The sequence below is a fragment of the Xyrauchen texanus genome, chromosome 25, assembly GCF_025860055.1.
Source record: "Xyrauchen texanus isolate HMW12.3.18 chromosome 25, RBS_HiC_50CHRs, whole genome shotgun sequence".
Lineage (NCBI taxonomy): Eukaryota > Metazoa > Chordata > Actinopteri > Cypriniformes > Catostomidae > Xyrauchen > Xyrauchen texanus.
Window position 1 is genome coordinate 33,409,693 of NC_068300.1, and position 22,672 is coordinate 33,432,364.

The window sequence follows — 22,672 nt, forward strand, 5'->3', positions numbered from 1 at the left end:
ACAAAAGTTTTGTATTGTATTGTCTTTGCTGTAGATTTGTATTTCTATATGTGTATTGTTCAAAATCATTTGGCGTGTGTATCATGGATGCTTCAACCTTCAGAAACCCCAAAGAAAATGCACGCCGAGAAAAATATAAACTGTGCATCGACTGCCTATCATGATCATGAGCGATTGAAGCTCTGGATTATCATGCTGAACCTGGATATCAGTACACCCCTATTCTCTCAAATATTGTGAACATTTTACCCTTGAGGATTTCAGGCAATCAAAAGAAACAAAGGGTCGATTTCTGAATTCATTGGCTGTGCCTGTGCTGTTTTTCCAGTGAACTCAGGTATGTGTGAAAACTTTGTCATTGTCACGCCTCCCTCAACCTCTGCACCTCCCTCAGCACTCCGCTCCTCATCACCCGATTTCTAATTTACTGCACCTGCAATCAATTCACTCGCATAAATAACTCACATTCATGCCACTTCACTGTCAAGTCTCACACAAAGGACTCGCAGCGTTTCTTTTACTGTCTGTATTTGCTCTTGATCTTTGTGGATATCTGTTTAGTGTTTATCCTGTTGTTTCGCCTGTTACCTCTTCTTCAGTTTGTGAAGCTTCTCTTTTGTGTGATATCACCTGCACCATTGACCTCACTGTGTAAACCCATTTTGGACCGTCAAAAAATGGAGTACATTCACTTGCTTTGTTTAAAGGAGGAGGATTGAATTGAAATCCTAAAAATCTTAAATTCTGTTTGATGAAGAAAGAAACTCAGATACATCTTGGATGGCCTGAGGGTCAGTACATTATCTAGAAAATTTTCTTTTGTTGCTTTAAAATTGTATCTCACTATTTATTACACAGCACTCCGGAATACTTAATTGTTATTGGTCAAGCATTCTTGTATTATAGGTGCTTAAATATACAATTGACCAATTTTCTACCTAGCTGTGGTAGTTTCATGTCTCACGTATCACTCCGTGATCTCTTTCTTCTTTCAATATATTTTATATTAAAATCAATATGCCCATTTTTATTTATTTTTTTGGTATTAGTCATGTAAAAAGAAGGATAATGCACAGTCAGCAGGTCACTATCACAAAACCAACCACTTTAGGGTGGTAAAAGACATGTTACAACTCATGATCTCCCTATCAGGTTTATTTATTTATTTTTCAATAATAACCGGTTTACCATCCCTTATATGTTTAATACATTTCAAGAAATTTGGTAATAAATGGTCATATGCAAGAAATTTGTGTGTATGTCCCACTTTGCATACCTTGCAGCTAGGTCTCTCTCTTTGTCTCTCTCACCCTCTCTCTTTCTCACCCTCTCTCTCTCACTGCTAAACTAAGTGAGTATGTGTGTACTGAAATACACATGCAAAGACAAGCACATACTATATACAGGTATGCATGCACATCAATATAGCTACTGACTCAGCGAAGGGCAATCCAGTGGAAACATGTGAGACAAATGTAGAGAGGAAGCACTCAATAACCCCAAGCCCAACTCTCAGCTTTCTACATGGGTGGAGTGTAGAATCTGTGCTTGTGTTTATAAGAAACTGAGAGTGAGAGAAGCATTGGGGAACTTAGTATGCCTGCGTACCTGTGGTAAGCATAGACTATTTAAACAAACAAGGAACAGACCTTCTATGAGGCCATCTGTGTGTGTGTGTGTGTGTGGTGGCAAAAAGCCAAGTCCTTACTGATATTCCATTCTGACAACATTTACAATGACCTGCTAATGGCAACCATACTGTTCAGAGTGAGTACAACAGAAACAGAGAGGTAAGATGGGGACAGAACTGGATTCAATTCACTCTCAATAAATAATCCAATTAGGTAAAAATAGGAAAAAAGCCTGATTCCACAAATAACTTTTATGTCTATGTACTGGTGCTTTAAAGCCCACAAAACCAATATGCTGACCTGAATAACACAAACAAGTTTGAACATCAAGAATCTCCAAAGAACTACAAATATTACTTTTTCACCAAGAACCTCTCTCAGAACCAGCCCACTTTTTCACTACCATGAGAGCCAAACAATCATGTAACTGACTATGTTACTACATAACCTGTCCATAAACAAACATCACACAGTCTATGTCTTAAGAGTCTTACTTCTAGATATAATCATTTTATTTCAGACAGACAAGGAAAATAAATTAGTTTGAGTAGCTTTGCCATGAAAAATTCTATCAACTGAATGAGCGCTACACCTGGCGCATCCAGCGATCTAGGTTGTTGTTTAGAAAATGTTAAGTTGAGAACATCTCTGGCACAGAACTGCTTTTTCTTCAGTAGAAAAGTCTTGAGCGGATCCTCAAAAACATTTTCTTTTATAAGAATAGGGTTCTTTCCTTTACATAAAGTGCAGTGTTGGGGAAGCTATTTTAAAACCGTAGCTTCTTAAGCTACTCTTTTAGCTTAAAGTAGTAAAAAAGTAGTTAGCTACACTAAAAGTAGCTAATAGTATTGAAGTTACTTGAATCAATTATTGTTAAACCAAACAGTAAGAAGATTTGGCAAGGGGCTCAAGTGAATGATTAATGTAGTAACCACAGTTTAACCATGGAATTTGTAGTAAAACCATAGCAGCCACAAATAACTACCACGTTACTACAATATTACTATGTTAAAACCATGGTTTCACCAAAATAAAAACAAACATGGTTACTACCAAAGACTGTTTAGCCCAAGGCAACTTGTATTAAAATTAATGAGAGAAATTGGAATGCCCAATATGGCGTATGTACAAAAGGAAGTCCAGAGTCAATTCCTTTTAGATACAGACATCACCTATCAATCAACTCCAGAATGTGTATGCATATTAACTAAACCAGCCAGGAATAGTTTAACGTGATCTTAGGTAAATAATCACAATTTATGATACCATTGTTGTCAGATTTTACTGCTGATTTGAATTATGTTTGTAATCTTGACCAATCGTTTTGGATATTTTTGGTCCTTCCCCATTCAAGAAGATAGGAGCTGTAGTTTCATAGCACTTATATGCATAGAAAATAGCTGCCCGGGAACGTTCCTAGGATGTCTGCTGATTGGACTGACTTGCCTTGATAGGGAGATTGGTTACTACAGTATTAGTAGTTATTATATGTTTCATTTTCATGAGGGTTAATCAAATAGGGTGACATTAATTTGAACAGAAATGTTCAAGTAAATCAGTGAATCATTTACATAAACCATCCATACTAACCGACTCACTAAAATTTGTTAATTATAAGTGAAATGTATATTTTAAATGGTTCATTTTTATGATCTGCTTGAAAGAAGTTCAATCCAAATAATTAAATTATTTGGATTCCCCAGTACTACAAAGTGAGTGAGGACAGCTTAGGTGAGCATGTTTGATTTCTCCCACGGGTCCATTACTGCATTCACAATACAATGTAACAAATGTAGCATTTAGTGGAGCTACAGCACTACTCGTTGGAAAATGTAGCTAGTTTCTGGAAAAGCTAGACAATTGTGAATATAGCTGAGCTACAGTCAAACCACTGAAGAATGCATTTAACTTTAGTAACATTGCTACTTTTAGTTAATTACACTAATAAAATGCTACAAAAGAGGCATTTAAGGACCTTTATTCTTTAGGGGTGTCTCCTTTCCAAGATACACTCAGAATTTTCAATATTTGGTGTTTAGTGTGCAATATAAATCTAACTCAGTGAAAGAACCTGTTCATTTCAAATGTATAAAAAAAATAGTTCAAACTGCAGCTCTCGACATATGCATTAATTTCCTTTTAACAACCTGGGGACAGCACCATATGACATCAAATGTTATGACTGGAGAGTAGGTTGAGAGTCTAGCAATCGTACTGCCCGCAGAGCACCAAAACAAAAATCCTCCACAAGAGCTTCCAGGAAACATGACTATTACACACGCACACACACCCAAGAACTCCTGCTGTGGAGCTAACAGTGTTACAAGGGTGAAGAGCTTCTGAATACAGAGTTCCAGCTAACTGCTGTGCACTTCAATTTCAAAACAAGACTATAGAGGAGGAAAGAGAAAAGAAGGGGCATGTCCCCCCTCCACCCTTTGTGTATACCCAACAAAGCCCACTAAAATGCATGTTTCCTAAAAACCCAGGGAATTGTCTTCCTTTTCGGAAGTTGATATCCGGGATCAAGGTCGATCTGTTCCAACTGAGCGACCCAGAGAACTGGTAGCAAGTTGGGCCGGCCCTACATTTAAAAGGGGGTAATCACGAGTGTTTAGTCTTTGTTGCTTATGTTTTAAACCTTCTTGGTATTGCTCGCCTTGATGATAAGATTGGTTGCATATTTTATACTGTGTTATATTATAATATGTCACACTGACAGAATGATTTAAGTAAGCCTATATTTTCTTGTTCAGCTGTTCAAGATCTGATTGCATTACAAGCTTTTTCTATATATCTTTTAAGTTAATGATTTTGAGTTTTTATTATTTGTAACAGTATTTCATAATGCCAGAAATTAATTTGTCTTCCCAACAACTGTTGTCCTATTTCATAAGCTGCTGATTAAAATATATGCTTTACAGCTTTACAGCTTTCCTGCTTTAACTGGCACACATGTGACCTTTAAAGCAAAAATAAACAATAAACATCCTATAACGCTAAGCAATGGTTAACAAAATATGTTACTAAATTACAGAACAACAGCTATGGCATTCATTAAGAATTCACACAAACGTTTGTGGAATCTTACTGGATGACAATATACACTGATGAGCCAAAACATTGACCACCTGCCTAATATGCTGTTGTTCCACCATGTGCCACCAAAACCACACCGACTCGATGAGGCATTGAAGCTACAAGACCCCTGAAGGTGTCCTGTGGTATCTGACATTAGCACCAGATGCTTCAAGTCCTATAAGTTGAGGTGGAGCTGCCGTGGCTCGAACTTGTTGGTCGAGCACATCCCACAGATGCCCAATAGGATTGAGAGCTGGGGAATTTGGAGGCTAGGGCAACACCATGATCTCTTCATCATGTTCTTCAAACTATTCCCAAACAATGTGTGAGTGTGGCAGAGCACATTATCCTGCTGAAAGAGGCCACTGCCATCAGGGAATACCATTGCCATTAAGTGGGGTTCCTGGTCAGCAAAGAGGTTTAGGAAGTTGGCATGTGTCAAATTGAGGTCCTCATGAATGGCTTGACTCAGGGTTTCCCAGCAGAACATTGCTCAGAGCATCACACTCCCTCCACCGGCTTGTCATCTTCCCACAGTGCATCTGGGTTCCATCACTTCCCCAGTAAAAGAAAATGGGACTCATCGGACCAGGTGACCTTCTTCCACTGCTCCAAGGTCCAGTTCCGACACTTGCGTTCCTATTGTAGGTGCTTTCGATGGTGGACAGGGGTCAACATAGACCTGTGACTGTGACCTGTGACATGGCACCCTGACTGGTCTGCAGCTATGCAGCAGGGTGTGATGCACTTAGGGCTGCAGCGATTATATGGTTTTACTATTAACTGTGATTACAAATTTAATTGCTAATTTAACCATAAGAATTTGGAATCCATGATTATAACCGGCTTATTTACACGTGGCAAAAATATTACATATAATGTATAAATATATTATATAAAAGAGTTTTCGTAAGATTTTGTAAGCCTAAATGTGAAAACTCTTGTGCCTGTGTGGGAACTGGAGCTGCTGCTCTGGTTATGGATGGTAGCTGTGTGGTGCTTTAATGGCCAGGCGTTGCGGAATGAACGTGATCTTTCAATTCACATCAATTCGATCTACCAGACTCATATCCAACAACTTACAGTTGAAGTCAGACGTTTACATACACCTTAGCCAAATACATTTAAACTCAGTTTTTCACAATTCCTGACATTTAATCATAGAAAATATTCCCTGTCTTAGGTCAGTTAGGATCACTACTTTATTTTAAGAATATTAAATTTCAGAATAATAGGAGTGATAAAGATTTATTTCACCTTATATTCCTTTCATCACATACCCAGTGGGTCAGAAATGTACATACACTTTGTTAGTATTTGGTGGGATTGCCTTTAAATAGTTTAACTTGGGCCAAACACATTGGGTATCCTTCCACAAACTTCTCACAATAAGTTGCTGGAATTTTAACCCATTCCTCCAGAAAGAACTAGTGGTTTGAAGGCCCTGCCCACAAATTTTCAATGGATTGAGGTCATGGCTTTGTGATGGCCACTCCAATACCTTGACTTTGTTGTCGTTAAGCCATTTTGCCACAACTTTGGAGGTATGCTTGGGGTCATTGCCCATTTGGAAGACACATTTCCGACTGAGCTTTAACTTCCTGGCTGATGTCTTAATATGTTGCTTCAATGTATCCACAAAATGTTCCTTCCTCATGATGCCATCTATTTTGTGATGTGTACCTGTCCCTCCTGCTGCAAAGCATCCCCACAACATGATGCTGCCACCCCCATGCTTCATGGTTGGGATGGTGTTCTTCAGCTTGAAAGCCTCACCAGTTTTCCTCCAAACATGACAATTGTCATTATGGCCAAACAGTTCAATATTTATTTAATCAGACCAGAGGACATTTCTCCCCATATATACTGTATGTCCCCATGTGCACTTGCAAACTGTTGTCTGGCTTTTTTATGGCAGTTTTGGAGCAGAGGCTTCTTCTTTGCTGAGCAGCCTTTCAGGATATGTTGATGTAGGTCTCGTTTTACTGTGGATATAGATACTTGTATACCTGTTTCCTCCAGCATCTTCACAAGGTCCTTTGCTGTTGTTCTGGGAATGATTTGCACTTTTCGCACTACATTCATCTCTAGGAGACAGAATGCATATCCTTCCTGAGCGGTATGATGGCTTAGTGGTCCCATGGTGTTTATACTTGCATACTACTATTTGTTTGATGAACGTGGTACCTTCAGGTGTTTGAAAATTGCTCCCAAGGATGAACCAGACTTGTGGAGGTCCACAATTTTTTTATGAGGTCTTGGCTGTTTTTTGTTTTTTTCATAATGTCAAGCAAAAAGGCACTGAGTTTGAAGGTAGGCCCATAAATGTGGTCAATACATCCTCCAATTGACTGCAATTAGCCTATCAGAAGCTAATTGGCTAATTGCCTAAATCTTGATATAATTGTCTGTAATTTTCCAAGCTAGTGTATGTGAACTTCTGACTTCAACTGTAAATCAGCTGTTTGTCAGCATTTAAATGACTGACTGAAGAGCACAGATGTAAAACAAGCAGACTGAAGTCCTAGAAAGACACATTCTACAAATGGGAAAGGATGCTCCACTAGTACTCCAACAACAAACTAATAAGTTTAATATTCTTAGCTGTGGTGATTTTAAAGTGATGAATTAAAGATGCCACTTTTTGTAATGTTTAAGCATGCTCTCAGCACACGGTGCTTTGCGTGTAGTTACTAAACTTGAAAAGTTGTGTCTAAATCGTTGTCATTATTTAAAGAATGGCTTCTGTACAAATTCACCACATTCAACAATCAATGTCAATTTAAGTAATGATCGGACTATAAATTGCCTGCTGTAAGCAATGTTCCCATTATTATGCAGAGTCAACAGGTTTATTTGTGAGATGCTGTGGACCATATTGTGGACATTTATTCTGACAGACAATGGATTGCTTTAATAAACTGATGTTGTGAACTATATGTTGCACCCACACAATAACCTTACATTTATGCACTCTGGTTACACTGAAGAACATCACTGAGTTCGTGATGCGCATAAGCGGTGTTGTCTATATTTGAGCCTCTCTTATTATATGCCTCCTATTTATGTTTTTTGTATTAATAATTTTTCTTATTGTATGGCTGCCCTTAACATCCATATATCCCACAGAAATATCTCAACTTAGACGTTCAGTTGTTATATGATATGCATTTTTTTGCATCAGTGCTATTGCATAATAAGACAATATGCAAATTAGGGGTGTGCTGCAAAGCCATTATCTGTATTTTTATCAGTATCTGTTCCTATGACACATTATCTGTATCTGTCTCTGTATTCTGATAGGCGGGGCTTAAACCGGAAATGTATCAAAACAAATGAAATGCCCATTTTTAAACGAAAACAGAATTTTCGATTATCTGTGCATGTATACCAACATTATTCAGAAGGCAGGAGGTGTCAAGAAAAAATTTGAAATGTCAAGCACACATTTTGCAGTAAATAATAAATACAAATTCAAACATTTAAATAAATTAAAATAAAATCAATATAGCCCACAAACAGGTGACAATCCCATAAATCTATCAGGAATGTGTACGATAAGACACCATTAATTAGTTAAATAGTTATAATAATAATAGTAATAATGATAAATGTATATATTGCCACCAGATAGCATAGTTTAAAGAAGATTTTGTTTGTTTTACATAAGGAGGAATATTCCAAATAGATGAATAATCTATGAAGCATTTAAACCTTTATGGAGCATTTGAACTTTTTTGGAATAAAGTCTTTACCAGATAATTTTCTTAATCGCTGATGTGGACATAAATGTGGTCAACATTAAATGATGGATAGACAGGCTCAGATGTGACATCATCACTTCAGGTCAGGAATTTAACATCGTGCTCAGGTTTAGGCTATAAATGAATTCATGGAAATCATGTGTGAATCGTGTGATACATTAATAAACACATTTCAAGAAGTGGGATGTATATAATGTTTTATCTTGATAAGCTCCAGACGTGCACAATTCATCGAGTCAAGACCGCACCCATCCTATTTGAAATCGCAACGTGCACATTTTCATTCATAACACTTTAGAAATAGTGGCTGCACAGATTCATAAATTTGTTGTCATTTTGTATATGGTTATTTAAAATGTCGCTTTATCCTTGTGCCTCTTGGATAATCAGTTTTTATATTATTCGGATTAATCCGTTATTCATTTTAAAGTTATTATTTGTCACTTTCCGAGGCACATCCCTAAAGCAAATAATCGTAAAAGCGGTTAACCAAGATTTTTTCTGAAAAGATAAGCAAACCGTCAAAAACCACATATATATATCTTGGAATAGTTTCCCCAAAAAGTATATGACTTTCCATACAATAGCAGTCAGAAGATGAGTCACCTTTGGCTTGCTCACTGTGGGACTAAATGTCAGCATGATTGTGTATTCTCTTTTAAACTATTTAACATGTTTTTGCAGTTAGTGTTCTCTGCCAGAGGTGTGCTCTGAGTACACGAGTATGTGTATTACAGTACACAGTTTTGCTAATTATCATTTATAGATTGTGATTGCAATTTTATGTGTGATTTTGGCCAAAGTTTTCCCTAGTTCAAAAACATTTTAGGAGGGGAAAAATGAACATTGATAGCATTAGTTATTTCTTTATGCGTATTTGTTTTTCTTATTCTTTATTCACCTTCCATATTTCTGTCTCTCACTTTTTTTATGCACCGATTTCAATAAGAGTGATCTAGTCAATGTACAGCAGATGTGCACCAATCAAAATAACGAATTATACATCACAGAATTCGGAGTAAAAGATAAATAGATAAAATTGCAGCTTGCTGCGGTTTATAAATTGCACATGCTCATATTGCGATTAATTATGCAGCCCTAGTTCCTATATTGGACATTAAAAAATTACTTACATTTCAGTTTGTTTCTTACTACCACAACCTATTTTATGCCTTCATGGACTACTTTTAAAAAAATATGTTTTGAAGTCTTTTTAAAGTGCTTTAAAGCAAGTTAGTATCACTGCCATTGCAATGACAAGACAGACCAGGACATTAATTAAAATAACTCCTTTTGTGTTCCACATATGAAAGAAAATCATACTGGCTTAGGATGGAATTTTTATTGCTGGTACGATTTTTTAATCGTCACAGACCAAAGACATTCTAGGATTAATATAACTTGTAATTGAAATTAGTTTTGAAGACAAAAATATAATGGTGCCACCATATGCATTTATCTCATTATAAAACTAAAATGTAATAAAAAAATAAAAAAAGTTTTTGCACAACATAATAAAGAAAAGCAGCCAATAAGTGCCCAACATAGATAGGAACTCCTTCAATGCTGTTTTAAAAGCATCCCAGGATGATGCATTCAACTGATCACAAGGGATAGTCAGGACATTACTTGAATACCACTTTGATGAATTAAAATGCCAATTTCCTTCCAAAACAGCAAAATAAAATGTTATTTTTATACTTCGGACAACTTAAATGAAAAAAAATGTCTGAGCAACTTAAACAGGCCTGCAGTCTCAGAGGTGTGAGTGAGAATCTGTGCTGCACTTGTCTGCAGTATGTTCATGCTGGAGAACTGGCATCTACAACATGTTTATGAGTGGCATAGTTTCTCCAAAATGTGTGTGTGATGGTGTCTTTTTACATTAATTGTGTTTGTGTGAGCAATTAGATACAGTGCCCCATTTACAGCAGTGGAGTGATTCAGTCCAGGCCAATGCTAGTTGAAAGTGACCCTGAACATATGACTAGAATGTGTTGTCAAAAACAATAAACTAATGAGACACCAAGAGATTTGAGAAAATTATACTGAAAACGCTATCTTGGGAAAGAAAAAGGAAAATACTATGGAGAATAAAGCAGTAACTGTGCATGTGTGCTTGTGGGTGTGTATTCACAATCCTGCCATTCTTTTCGGGTAGACAGAGGCAGACAGCATTCTACATGGTGTCTCGTGACAGTGGAAAGGTCACACATGAGCTTTGTGAATGAACTTGATACAACATCCCATCTCTTTGACTCATAATGTCTGATATATCCTCAAAAGCAGCTAAATAACAACTTTATATTCCTCTACAATCCATTTTCTTCTATGAAAATAAATGCGCAAACGTTCATTGGACCACTTTTTCAGTCCATGCACATAAGCCCTTTCATTCATAAACTTTTTGCCAAGAACTGCAAATATAAAACGTATTCCCTTCACACACACACACACGTACTCCCACACTTTTAATTATCTTACCTTGGCTTCTTGTTATCAGCTTCAGTAATTACCAGAATAAAAATGCTGAGGTTCATAAAATTAATTCTACCACTCTTGGCCCTAACACACTTAATGAAACTCAAACATCTGCCTACTTGAAATGGCTGGCATCTCTCTTTATAAAATGTTATCAAAATGAAGAGTGAAAGTGTACAGAGATGTACAAAACAATGTATTTTTTAAATCGACTGGTCGTTTGGTTGCATGAATGTCTAGTCAACTAATCAGTCTTAAGGAAGGCCTGTTTAATAGGGCTAATTTCTCATTCACCTGACCCTGAATGGATGTGTTTCTTAGGAAACATTCTTGCATTCAAAAACAGCTAGACAAAGTGTAACATGATGGAACAGGATGAACACGGTCTTTATAATGCAATGCTCATGGTTGGAACCTCAAGACGCAAAACAACAATCAAATATATATTTCTGAAAGTGTATGGCAGTAGCTGTGGTGCATTAAAGGAGATTAATTTAATAATGCAACATTTCAGAGGTTTTTACAGTGCAAACTGCCTTAAAACTAAAAAGTACACTGTTTTAGCATGCTAAAAGCTCGCTCACATTCAACCTTGAAAAGTGAAACTGCACAGTGAAATCAAGCCATCTCAATGGGAAACCGCACGATCAGGAAATTCATCCCAATGGACTTCCTGTGGCATTTTTCTACACAAATTTTGTGTGGTGTTACCAATAGTTAGTTGTTTGGTGTATAGCACATGCAAGCTTCTCATCCAGCCACCCCTTCTTCGCCTAAGAAATTTTGAGTTCTGGCAAACTAGCCGCAAATTTGTAACTCGTTATTTTCACAAGGGCTGTCGACGTGCCCGTCCAGTTCCCTGTGGCCATCGCCGAGCTTGTCCAGTTCCCTATGGTCATCAGGACTGTCCAGTTCCCTGAGGCTGTCGACAAGATCATCCTGTTTCCTGTGGCTATCGACTAGACCATCCAGTTCCCTGGGGCCATTGACGAGCCCATCCAGATCCCTGTGTCCATCAACTGTGTTCGGTCTGACCCCTGCCACCCACATCCTGTCTGAACCCTGTCCAGCAACCACCCACTTACAGTTTTAACCCTACCCCTCGACCATCTACATCCAGTCTAACCCTGTCCAGTTCTCAGTGGCCACCAATGCCCTGTCTGACCCTGTCCAAATCTCAGTGGCAGTGACTGACCTCACCATCTGCCTAGCGGCCGCTCTTTCCAGCCCCCTCTGTCTGCCAATGCTCAGTCTGTCCAGCTCTCTGGGGTACCTGTCAAGTATTTCCAGACCTTCGTGGTCCCTGCTACTGTATATTTGACCTGTCCAGTGCTACCTTTTACCTTACTATCTGGCCAGCGGCTGCAACAGACCTCATCATCAGCCCAGCATCTGCCACTGATCTCACCCATTGCCCAGCAGCCTCCCTTAAACCATCTGACCTCTACCTAGCTGCCACCACGACTCCATCTGCCAAGTGGCTGAGGATTTTCCGGTGCTGAACTCAGCTGCTCTGTCCTGAACTCTCGGCCTCCGGGTCCTTTTCCGGTTCCACCATGGTCTTCAGGTCCACCTACAACCAGTCCCAGACCACCCCCCTGTTCTCCCACACCTTCCCTCCCTGGTCTGTCATCTGTCCCTCAGCCTGGCCCATTCCTTGTGTAATAACTTTACAATGCATTCCTTCAAAGGTAATGGGAAGTTTACTTTGAAATGCTCTCCGGCAACCAAACACGAGAACAATTGCTTTTTAGACTATATTTGGAATGGAGATTTTTAGCATTTGCAGAAAGGGGATTTAAGAGTTTTCATTAGTTTCAGTGTGAATGAGAAACTTTCAAATCTTCAAATCTACCCAGGATAATGTGAACGTAGCCTCAGCTTCAAACTTTTGATCCCCATTTTGAAGGCCTACAGGTATGTGTTCTTTTCTTTTCCCTTAATCATGTATTTTTTAAAATCACTGTCATTGTAGTTTAACCCTTACCAGCCGGAGCATTCAAATTTGGGAACAATTATTCCCACACCTGATCACCGTGATCACATCAATATATTATTCAAAGGCTGTCCAGTTACCAGATATTTTATGAAACTCATCATACTCACACAATCGACACATCATACAAATTTCAACCCATTTATGAACTCAACCTGGCAACCTACAACCCAGTTGCGCTGTTGATATGTGCACAGGTAGTAAATGCGGGAAGTTGAATCAAGCATCACTGGTAGATGGGAGGAGAAGACTTAGGTAGTGCTCCGGAGGAAATAAACTAAATATACATGTAAATATAACAACAGATGGATGGAAGAATTTAATTTAAAATCTCGACTAAATATCGACAATGGCCATGCCTTTTGCAAAGTTTGTCGCACTGATTTTAATATTGGATATGGTGGGAAAAATTATGTTACTCAGCACATTAAATCACAACGGCACAATTTGTATGTATTTTTTTCTGCCTCTGCTATCCAGCCTCTGTCTCCAGGATTTTGTTACCCAAATGTTGACAGGTATGAACACCGCAGTCAGTCAATCAGTCTGACAGTGAGTTCATAATAACAACACCCACATACACGCCCACAAACACACATATATATGGTAGCGACACATGTACTTCATACACAGTAATGCGAGCCAAGTCAACACACTGCTAGCTGCTCCTTAAGAATGAGAAAGTTTAGTGAAGGGCGAAACGAGAGAGGGAGAGGAAGATAACCTGTAATCGCAACAGTGGAGCGTCATATTGCCATACCACGTTTCTTCTTTAGAACTCCCAGTGTGGGGTTACACCAGCTGAGAGAGAGAGAGAGAGAAAATAAAGCATGTCACAGTGCCTACCTCACCCACAGCTGCAGGAGAAGCAGGTGGCGTTTTGTCCCCTTCTGTCTGGCGGTGGAGACCCTAAACCAGCGAGTCAGTCTGGCAGTAAAAAGAGGAATTGGGGGAGGGGGGTGGGGGTGGGGGGGTCACTGTGTCCCAGTCACGGTGCACCACTCCTCTTCTTCTGTCCTGATCTGTCTATTTGTCACCTGTTGCACTGTGGTTACTGCATGGCAGTGAAGTTTGTCAAACTTTCAAGTGTCTGTCAGCACAGAAGTGAGAGGGAGAGAGACTGGACATAAAGTTTTAAAAAGAGAAGTGGAAAAAAATAGTAGTTCGAAAGTGGTCTCAATTTCCTCTTCCTTATGCTCTCTCTCTCGCTCTCTCTCTCTTTGGTGTGCGGTGTTCGAGCTGTACTAGAGGCAGTGAGCGAGCTGAATCGGGACAGCAAGAGCCATCTGTTAACACACGCCTGCCTTTTTGCTTTACTCACATTCTTCCTCAATCGCAGTGCGACCGAGAGGGGGTGGGGGATGAAGGGAGGAGGGAGGCAGAGAAAGAGAGGCTGTACTGCCCGCTGGTACCCAATCTGAACACACAAACACATACACAGGGCAACACAGGCGGAGCTTGCAGACAGAGAGAGTGAAAAGGGAACGCTTGGCTTCGGTGTGCAGTATTCATGCTTATTCATTTGGCCGCTACCTTCTGGACTTAGTGTGTGTTAGCCAGAGGAGCAGAGGTTCAGAAACAGCTTTGACTGCACACATTCACATTCACAAGCACAACAAAAACCAAATACATAATTGAATTAATCTTCAAGTAAGATGTGATAAAATACTTTCTTTGCACTTTATCTACACACGAGTGCACACAACTCAATCATTCATTTATGGTAATATTTTTCAAGGTAAAATAAATTATTTTACCATTATCATGAATCATAATTAATTAAGTCATAAATTAATTAGATTTTATTTTTGTTACATTATAACAGAATGGCCACCTGCATGTTGTCAGGTGGTGTACCTGACATTGAGTTGGTGAACAAAAGTTTTTAAAACATATATTTTTTAATCTAAATAGTTTGACAGCTTTTTTTTTTTAAAGAAAAAATTATAAAAGATAAATCCAAACTATTTATGCCAACGTGTCTTTTTTTAATCAACATTTAAAGGTGCACTCAGTAATTTTTTACTCCTGAAGAAATTTATTTTAATTTTGAAACATTTGTATAAAATCATGAGCACTCACATGAGATAAAGTCTCCAGTCATATCAGTAACCTTATAAAAGCTGTTTTGTTCTACATGGAGAGGGTCCACTCATGGGAGCTGCCATGTTAAGATCACATGACCAGCAGAATACTACTCACTTAATCTCAGTAACTGCCCTGTTATTTGAACCTTTACTCATGAATTGCGTGGCATTATGGCTGACTATGAACAGTGAATTTCTGTAATGGTGTTGGTAACTGAAAACTATTGCGTTTGAATGAGTCTGCATCCACACCAGTATGTGTCAGTGTCCAAGAATTATTGAGTGCACCTATAATGAGAATTTTATTTTAATAGTCTCTAGACAGTTACACCACTAAGACATCTTTTACTGTAAAGAATCAGAAAACTATAAAAATGACTAAGAACTGAAAAAATGAAAATGTGTTCATCATAGTTGATGTGTATATATATGTAAACATTTTGTGTGCATTGTATTTTTTAATAACTTATTGTATTCAGACAAAAATAAATTGACCCTATTTTATTTGATGACAACTGTCATCAAATAAGAGGATTCAGAAAATGCTTCTGAAAGCTTCTTATACAATATTTATTTAATGGGTAACAATACACAAATGGATCCACTCATTAACATTAGATAATGTATTAGGTATCATGAGCTAACAATGCACAATATATATATTTTTACAGCATTTATACATTTGTTGTTAATGTTAGTAAGTAAAAATACAAATGTTCACTTTTAGTTCATGTTAGTTTATAATGCATTAACTAATGTTAATATATAATTTGTTCATTTAAAAATATGTATTACTATATGTTGAAAGATTTCCTGATTCAGTGGCATACCCAAAATTCGATAAAAATAAATAAATAAAACAAAACAAGTAGGGTCAGGTGTTTGGTATAATTTAAAAAAAAAAATTCTATTGAGACTTTCAGCCTAAGAAATTGCTGAAAAATCACTTGACTGAAAAAACTTGAGCAGAAATGATTTTTTTCTTATTTTTATATTTTATATATCTCAGGCTGTAAATATGGCAGCTCCAAAACAACTTTTGTTTTGTTCCCAATCATGTCATCTGTAACCGAGTAACATTTTGTGTTGATACTAAAAAGCAATCAAAGGTTATAACATTACAAATATAATTTATCCTAGTGTCCAAAAACGTTTTAAGTTTCCAAAAGCCTCTCCAAACAAAAAAAACACACATTAATTAGTTACTGCGTTAACTCATGCGATTACTTTAAAACATTTAATGTGTAATTTTTTTTTATTACGATAAATGCATTTAAAATGAATACAGCATAAACACTGGTGTGAAGGGTGGAAACTTTATAATGTGTCCGCCCGGAGTCATTACTTTGACACAAATGCCACAGTGCCAGAGCCCTTGTACTAAGTACAGCCTACAAGCTTAGCATATGCGGGGTACCATAGATATTCTATGGTCGGAACTGTGTTAACACGCTAAAATAGACCATTATGCTCTATCCTATGATAGAGCCGCATAGCCTGTTATCTCAGTAAATAAAAGAATCTCTGACAGCACTTCCCTGTCAGTGATAAAATTATGGAGAAAGGAGCTCTTAGAACTATTTAATGTACAAAACAAGCCAAGATGGGACTTGTAATTGAAATCAAGCATTTTTTTCAGCCTATGTAAGACGCATGGTGAGTTCAAAGTAGCGCTTGATGCTGAGGTTGAAGCTTTGACATGAATCATGAACGTAGCTTTACAATTGCTGTAACAAAGTGAGTAGCCACAGTTTACTGACCGATTAATATTGTGGAGGATGAGAGATTAAGAGATGTAATGCCCATTGCAATGAATATGCAACCTATGTGGGCACTAGTTCTTTCAATTAATCAAAGTCCCACCTAGACTTTGGGAAACATTTATTGTTACTTGAATTGGTGCTATTTTAGTGCATTTCTATCTTTATATTGTGGAAGGCTTTGTTTGGAAAATGTTAATAAAGCATTATATTGCTACATTTTGTTTAGTTTTCTTCCTAAAATGGAAATAAATTAATTTTGAATAGAAGTACACATAGTGTAAAATTTCAGCACTTTCAAAATATTAGATTAATTGCAATTAACTACAAAAAATTAAGCAATAATCACGATTAAAAAATATAATCAACTGACAGCACTAATAATAACTGTACATATGAAATAATTACACATACAAATACAACATTTACAAAAGGTATGCTCTCCCTCCAAAGTATGCAGGCATGAGTAACAAGATCTCATTCAGTTCAATTCTGTGTCATATGAGCCACCATTGAGTCTGTGTCATGTACTTGGTGGCCATATATAAGTGAAAGATTCTCTCTGCTCATATTTGTATGACTTCCACATTTGGTTGCAGTGATCTGAATCCTAATACGACTGGTTTAGTATTCCATGACACTGGACAACGTACTACACCATTTCCCATTTCCAATGAGGTCATTTGAACCAGGAAAGCTATGTGTTTTTAGCTAGATAGCACTTTATGTGGTATATTTAATATTTTATTCAGACAGTTATTCCATCAATGTGCGCTACCTGGACAGTTTTCATGGTTTCTGTGATTTCCTTGTTTATATCAGCGTCTCCCCAGAGCAGGGCTTGACATTTACTTTTTGGCTTACAGGGCAAAGTCACTAGCCCCGGACAACAAAATGTGACTGTAAAGAGATTAATGGAAAGGAGGGGACAAGAACTGGCTTGACGATATAAATAGTGTAATGAAGAACTAAATAAAAAGACAAACACACAAAGGTGTTGGACAGCTGCCTGTAAATCTTTCTCTCTGTTCCACTGCAGTCTTCAGTCATCCTTTATCCCTCTCTAAGGCTTAATAAACCTGATTAGGGGCCGGGTGTGTAGCATCACGACCCGGCCCCGCCCTCCGTCCCTTTCACAGTGATGAAAACAACTGGAGATGTAACTGCATGCATTTGTTTGGACATTTTATTTGAACAAGAATAATATAAAGTTCAGTAGGACACAGACCTAATGATTTAAGTCACCTTTAGAAATCTGAGGGCAAACATGGCCTGTAAGAACAGTAGTAGGACAGAACAAGGGGACAGTTTTGTCAATAATTTGTCCATTTGTCCATGGATATCCAAATTTTAACCCCTTTAACTTTTCTAAATTGTACATGCCTTCATGAATATTTACCATTGTTCTTCTTTAACTACAACTTCTAATTTAATAATTCCATTTTACGGAGATATTGGGTAGATTAAATTCAGTCACCATTAAATTTAATTGCATATGAAAAATGCATTAATCTTTTTTCATTCATGGAAGAAAGAATGGCTTATGGGTTTGGATCAAAATAAAGGTAAGTGAATGACAGAATAATTATTAATTATAAAAATTAAGTCTTATAGACTCATCCTGATAATTTTAATTAGCATCTATAAAAGATACCCGTTAGTGTTTCAGCAGTTAAAATGCTTTAGTTTGGATGTTAATGTGTATTTTAAAAACCAACAATGTTGATGCATTTAACACAATTGTCTCTTTACTTCATCTGTGCTGTTAATGTCAGGGCTGTCTAGCAATTTGAGAGGTTCAAAGTCATCCATAAAGAGCTTAATACTAGAATGTTTCTTTAGAATTCAAATGGGTCACATAAGCCACAATATCACGTAAAACCCAACCAAATCATGCAGGTTTCACACTGCACTGTCCCAGAGCTCTGGCTGTGTTTCTGGAGTACGCTGATGTGCGGCTGAGGCAGTTTGTGTGAAAGAACGCTTCATTCAACCCGCATGGATGCACATGTCAATTGTTAGAAGCATATTTACTGCTTATAAAGTGCTGAACATGATATAATTTGGATTGGAATCTCACTTATGAAGGCTGAATACCTTGTCCACTTCACATGGCACTATCGGTTGATTTGGAACGCACCTCCGGTTAGTTCTATTGGTGAAACTGGAATGCCGCTCGAAGTCGGACATCGGACTTGTAAAGTCGGGGTAGATCGATCAACCCTGACCTCAACGAGAAGTGTCATTTGAAGTCTTTTCTAAGATGGCGGCCACCAAAGAGCATTACGTAGAGCTGAGTTTTGTGAGACATAAAAAAAAAGGTTTAAGTATTTTCACTGCACTGAATATATGAACATCCAATATACTGTACAAGAATGTGAGCATTTTGTGTTCATGACATTTATGTTTTTGCCATATTTGGCATAAGAACTCAATGTATTTGTTGAGTCATGGCATCATCTTGTGGTATGTACACATGACTGTGACGTGTGATTGATTGGAACACTGGAAATTGAAACTGGATTGAGGTTGAGGAAATGGGAAATTTCATTTCCCGCCTCCAACTTTCATCTGGAACGTAGTCACACAGTTTATCACAAACATTGGAGTGAAGTAGACACAATGCATTTGCACTTTGAACATTCAGTTCATCTAAAGAAATAACTGCATATTTATTACCTACTTTAGGAAACACTTGCAAATAAAATATCACTGAGCTAGTGCCATGTGTCAGTGATGTTTATTGTTTTACGTCTGTGTTGATTTTTCCATTCCTTATGTTCTGTAGTAAAGTGATTTTTTTTTTTACAGTTGTAAATATGTTGACACTCTTTTCCAATTGACATATTTAGCTAGACCTTATCTTATGGATTACTTTTATACTAGCTTTATGTGCTTTTTGGAGCTTTACATTTTTGGACCCCATTCACTTCCATTGTATGGACCTACAGAGCTTTAGCTATTCTTCTACAAATATTTGTTTGTGTTCTGCAGAAGAAAGAAAGTCATACACATCTGAGATGGAATGAGGATGAAAATATGAACTATCCCTTTAACTCTTTGTAGCAACAGTTTGGGGAGCAACCTTTTCTGTTCCAATATGACAATACCACTGCTGTCCACAAATAGAAGTCTACAGATGGTTTACTGAGTGTTAAAGGACATGACCGACCTGCACAAAGCCCAGATCTAAAGACCACTGAGCACCTTTTGGAAAAATTGGAATGCAGATTGTGAGCCAGACCCCATTGCTTGACCTCACTGAAACTCTTGCGTTTGAATGAGAGTAAATCCACACTTCAATTTTTCAACATCCAGTGGAAAGCCTTCCCAGAACAATATAATATGTTTGGGAGGACAAACTCCCTATTAATGTTTGGGTTTGCATACTTTTGGCTATATAGTGTATCTAATAAAATATTTATTTAATGATTCAGTCATTGTAAATTATATTTTTTACTTGATTAAAACATTTAATTTAGAGGTTACATGCAGCAATTTGTAGTTGGCCTGACAAAAAAATTGTTTACAGTGTGAGAAGTGTGTGAGTTAGCTTGGAAATTCAAAATAGAGAATGCAGAGGCGAGCGAGAATTATATAAATGGTACATGAAGAACCTGTAAGGCTATCCAACGCCTCCACAGCTTCATGTAACAGATTCAACTATGGCCGTAACAGAACTCGAGGCTTTCTGTTATCAAGGGAAACAAAATATATAAAACCACATGTGCAGACAGAGTAAAAAGAGCTCATTGCAACATATTGTCTCAGATAAAGTTACATTTAATGGCTGAAAAGACCATAAAACCTGAAAAAAAGAAGACAAAAAAACTCATGAACCAATGGCAAGGCTAGAAATCTTCTTGGTGAAATAAGTGGACCCCCATTCTTTTATTAGTTTTTAATTTTATCTCCTTTTCTCCCCAATTTGGAATGCCCAATTCCCACTACTTAGTAGGTCCACGTGGTGGCGGTTACTCACCTCAATCTGGGTGGTGGAGGACAAGTCTCAGTTGCCTCAGCTTCTGAGACAGTCAGTCCACGCATCTTATCACGTGGCTCGCTGTGCATGACACCACGGAGACTCGCAGCATGTGGAGGCTCATGCTACACTCCGCGATCCACACAAAACTTACCACACGCCCCATTGAGAGCGATAAACCCTAATTGCGACCACGAGGAGGTTACCCCATGTGACTCTACCCTCCCTAGTAACCAGGCTTATTTGGTTGCTTAGGAGACCTGGCTGGATGCACTCAGCACACCCTGGATTCAAACTCGGGACTCCAGGGGTGCTAGTCTGCATCAATACTCGCTGAGCTACCCAGGCCCCCAATTCAACTCTATTTTGTGCCTACACTCTAATTTCATTGTGAATATTATGAAGTACTGTGCACTTCTTTCTTTAGCCTTTATGAGACAATATTTGCTCATTTTACACAGCCTAATGTACGGCTGCACAATTAAATGTACAATAACACAATTAAGTTGTAAATGTATCTTAGTACATTGTGATTGTCTTACCATTCTAAAGGTGCTAGATGGTTGAAACACCTCTTGGCATGAATAAATCATCCAAACTATTGCTTTACTGTTAACTGTTTTACAGGGTTTAGTGGTGCAGTTGTGTTTGTTGCCCCTTTGAGTTAAAGTACAGTATGTGTCAAGTGGTTTTTATTGCATTTTAAATGTTGTTAAATATGAGGTAGAGTGTCATCATAATAGTGGCTTGTGCCCTCCTTCACTGCCCTCTTCCCTCTCATTGAAAACTTGAATGCTTGTATTTCAATGCCTTGTAATGGCAAAAAAGAAAGATGTGGAAAAAAGGCTGATGGAGGGAGAATAGGAGAGATGAGGGAAAATGAACGTAAGTAAGGGAGGGAGGAAGAGTAGACAAATAGTTTCCAAAGTAAAGTGTTATTAAAGTTGCCTTTCTTTCTATCTCTTTCTCTTTACAGTCTCTTTCCCTCCCATTCTTTCTTTGTAATAGAGAAAAGTGCCCACCTCTTTTTCACCTCCTCTTGCTGAGGCATCAGAAGCTAAAGGTTGCATATATCTATCACTGTCTGAGTGGCAGGAGGCTGACAAATGCCCTGGCGCTTGCTCTCAGGAGTTTTCGAAAGTTCATTCATTTGGAAAATGCTTGCCCACACAGTGTGATCTTGAAAAGCACAATCATGGTGAGGAGATGACACAGGGTTGCTGCAGAGTTTTTAAAATTAAATACAATTTTAAAATCTTTATCAAGACCTGAAGAAATAAAATGAATACCATATTCCCATACAAAAAAACCCCAACACAATCTAAAAAATGTTATGTATCACAGACTTACTTAAACAGATTTGATTCATAACGTAGAACTTTTAACTTTAAATTAACTTTGAAATACACCAGGGACTCTTTTTGAATGTTTGCGCTTCACTACTTCCAGCTACTCAATCAAACAAATAAGGGATGTAAAATGTGCAATAATCTACAATGTATTACGATATACAATTAAAAGTAAACATTGTCATATTTCATCAACACTACATCCTCTTCAACAGTTGATCATTAGTGATTGCTTGTCATAAATTTACGTTTATAAATAAATTTGGCAACAGCTGAAAACACTCAGTGTTGTGTTTTCAGTTTGAAGGACGCAGCGCATGCATTTATTTAATTAAATCGTATTCTTTTGAATTTTGATAATCATATTAGGTCATATTGAGGATCCTGTCTTTCTGCCCCCAAATTTAAGACCTCTTTAAATAAAGATTAAGACTTTTGTTGTATCATTTAAGATATTTAAGACTTTTTTATGACCTTACATTTTGGAAACATTTATTTAAGATGTTTTAAGGATCCGCGGGAGCCCTGTTACATAGTGCAG

General features: G+C 37.6%; 1 protein-coding gene across 3 annotated transcripts in view; it reads right to left on the bottom strand.

Moving 5' to 3' along the window:
* The window catches only part of LOC127619191 (extracellular sulfatase Sulf-2-like), a 246,908-nt gene extending 232,966 nt beyond the window's left edge, over positions 1–13,942 (bottom strand). For 2 of the 3 annotated variants that reach the window (XM_052091994.1, XM_052091993.1), the window contains exon 1: positions 13,800–13,942. The gene's annotated coding sequence lies outside the window, so the exon portion shown is untranslated. The remainder of the gene's footprint in view (positions 1–13,799) is intronic. The other variant, XM_052091991.1, reaches the window with a different exon arrangement.
* Between the last annotated feature and the right edge of the window lie 8,730 nt (positions 13,943–22,672).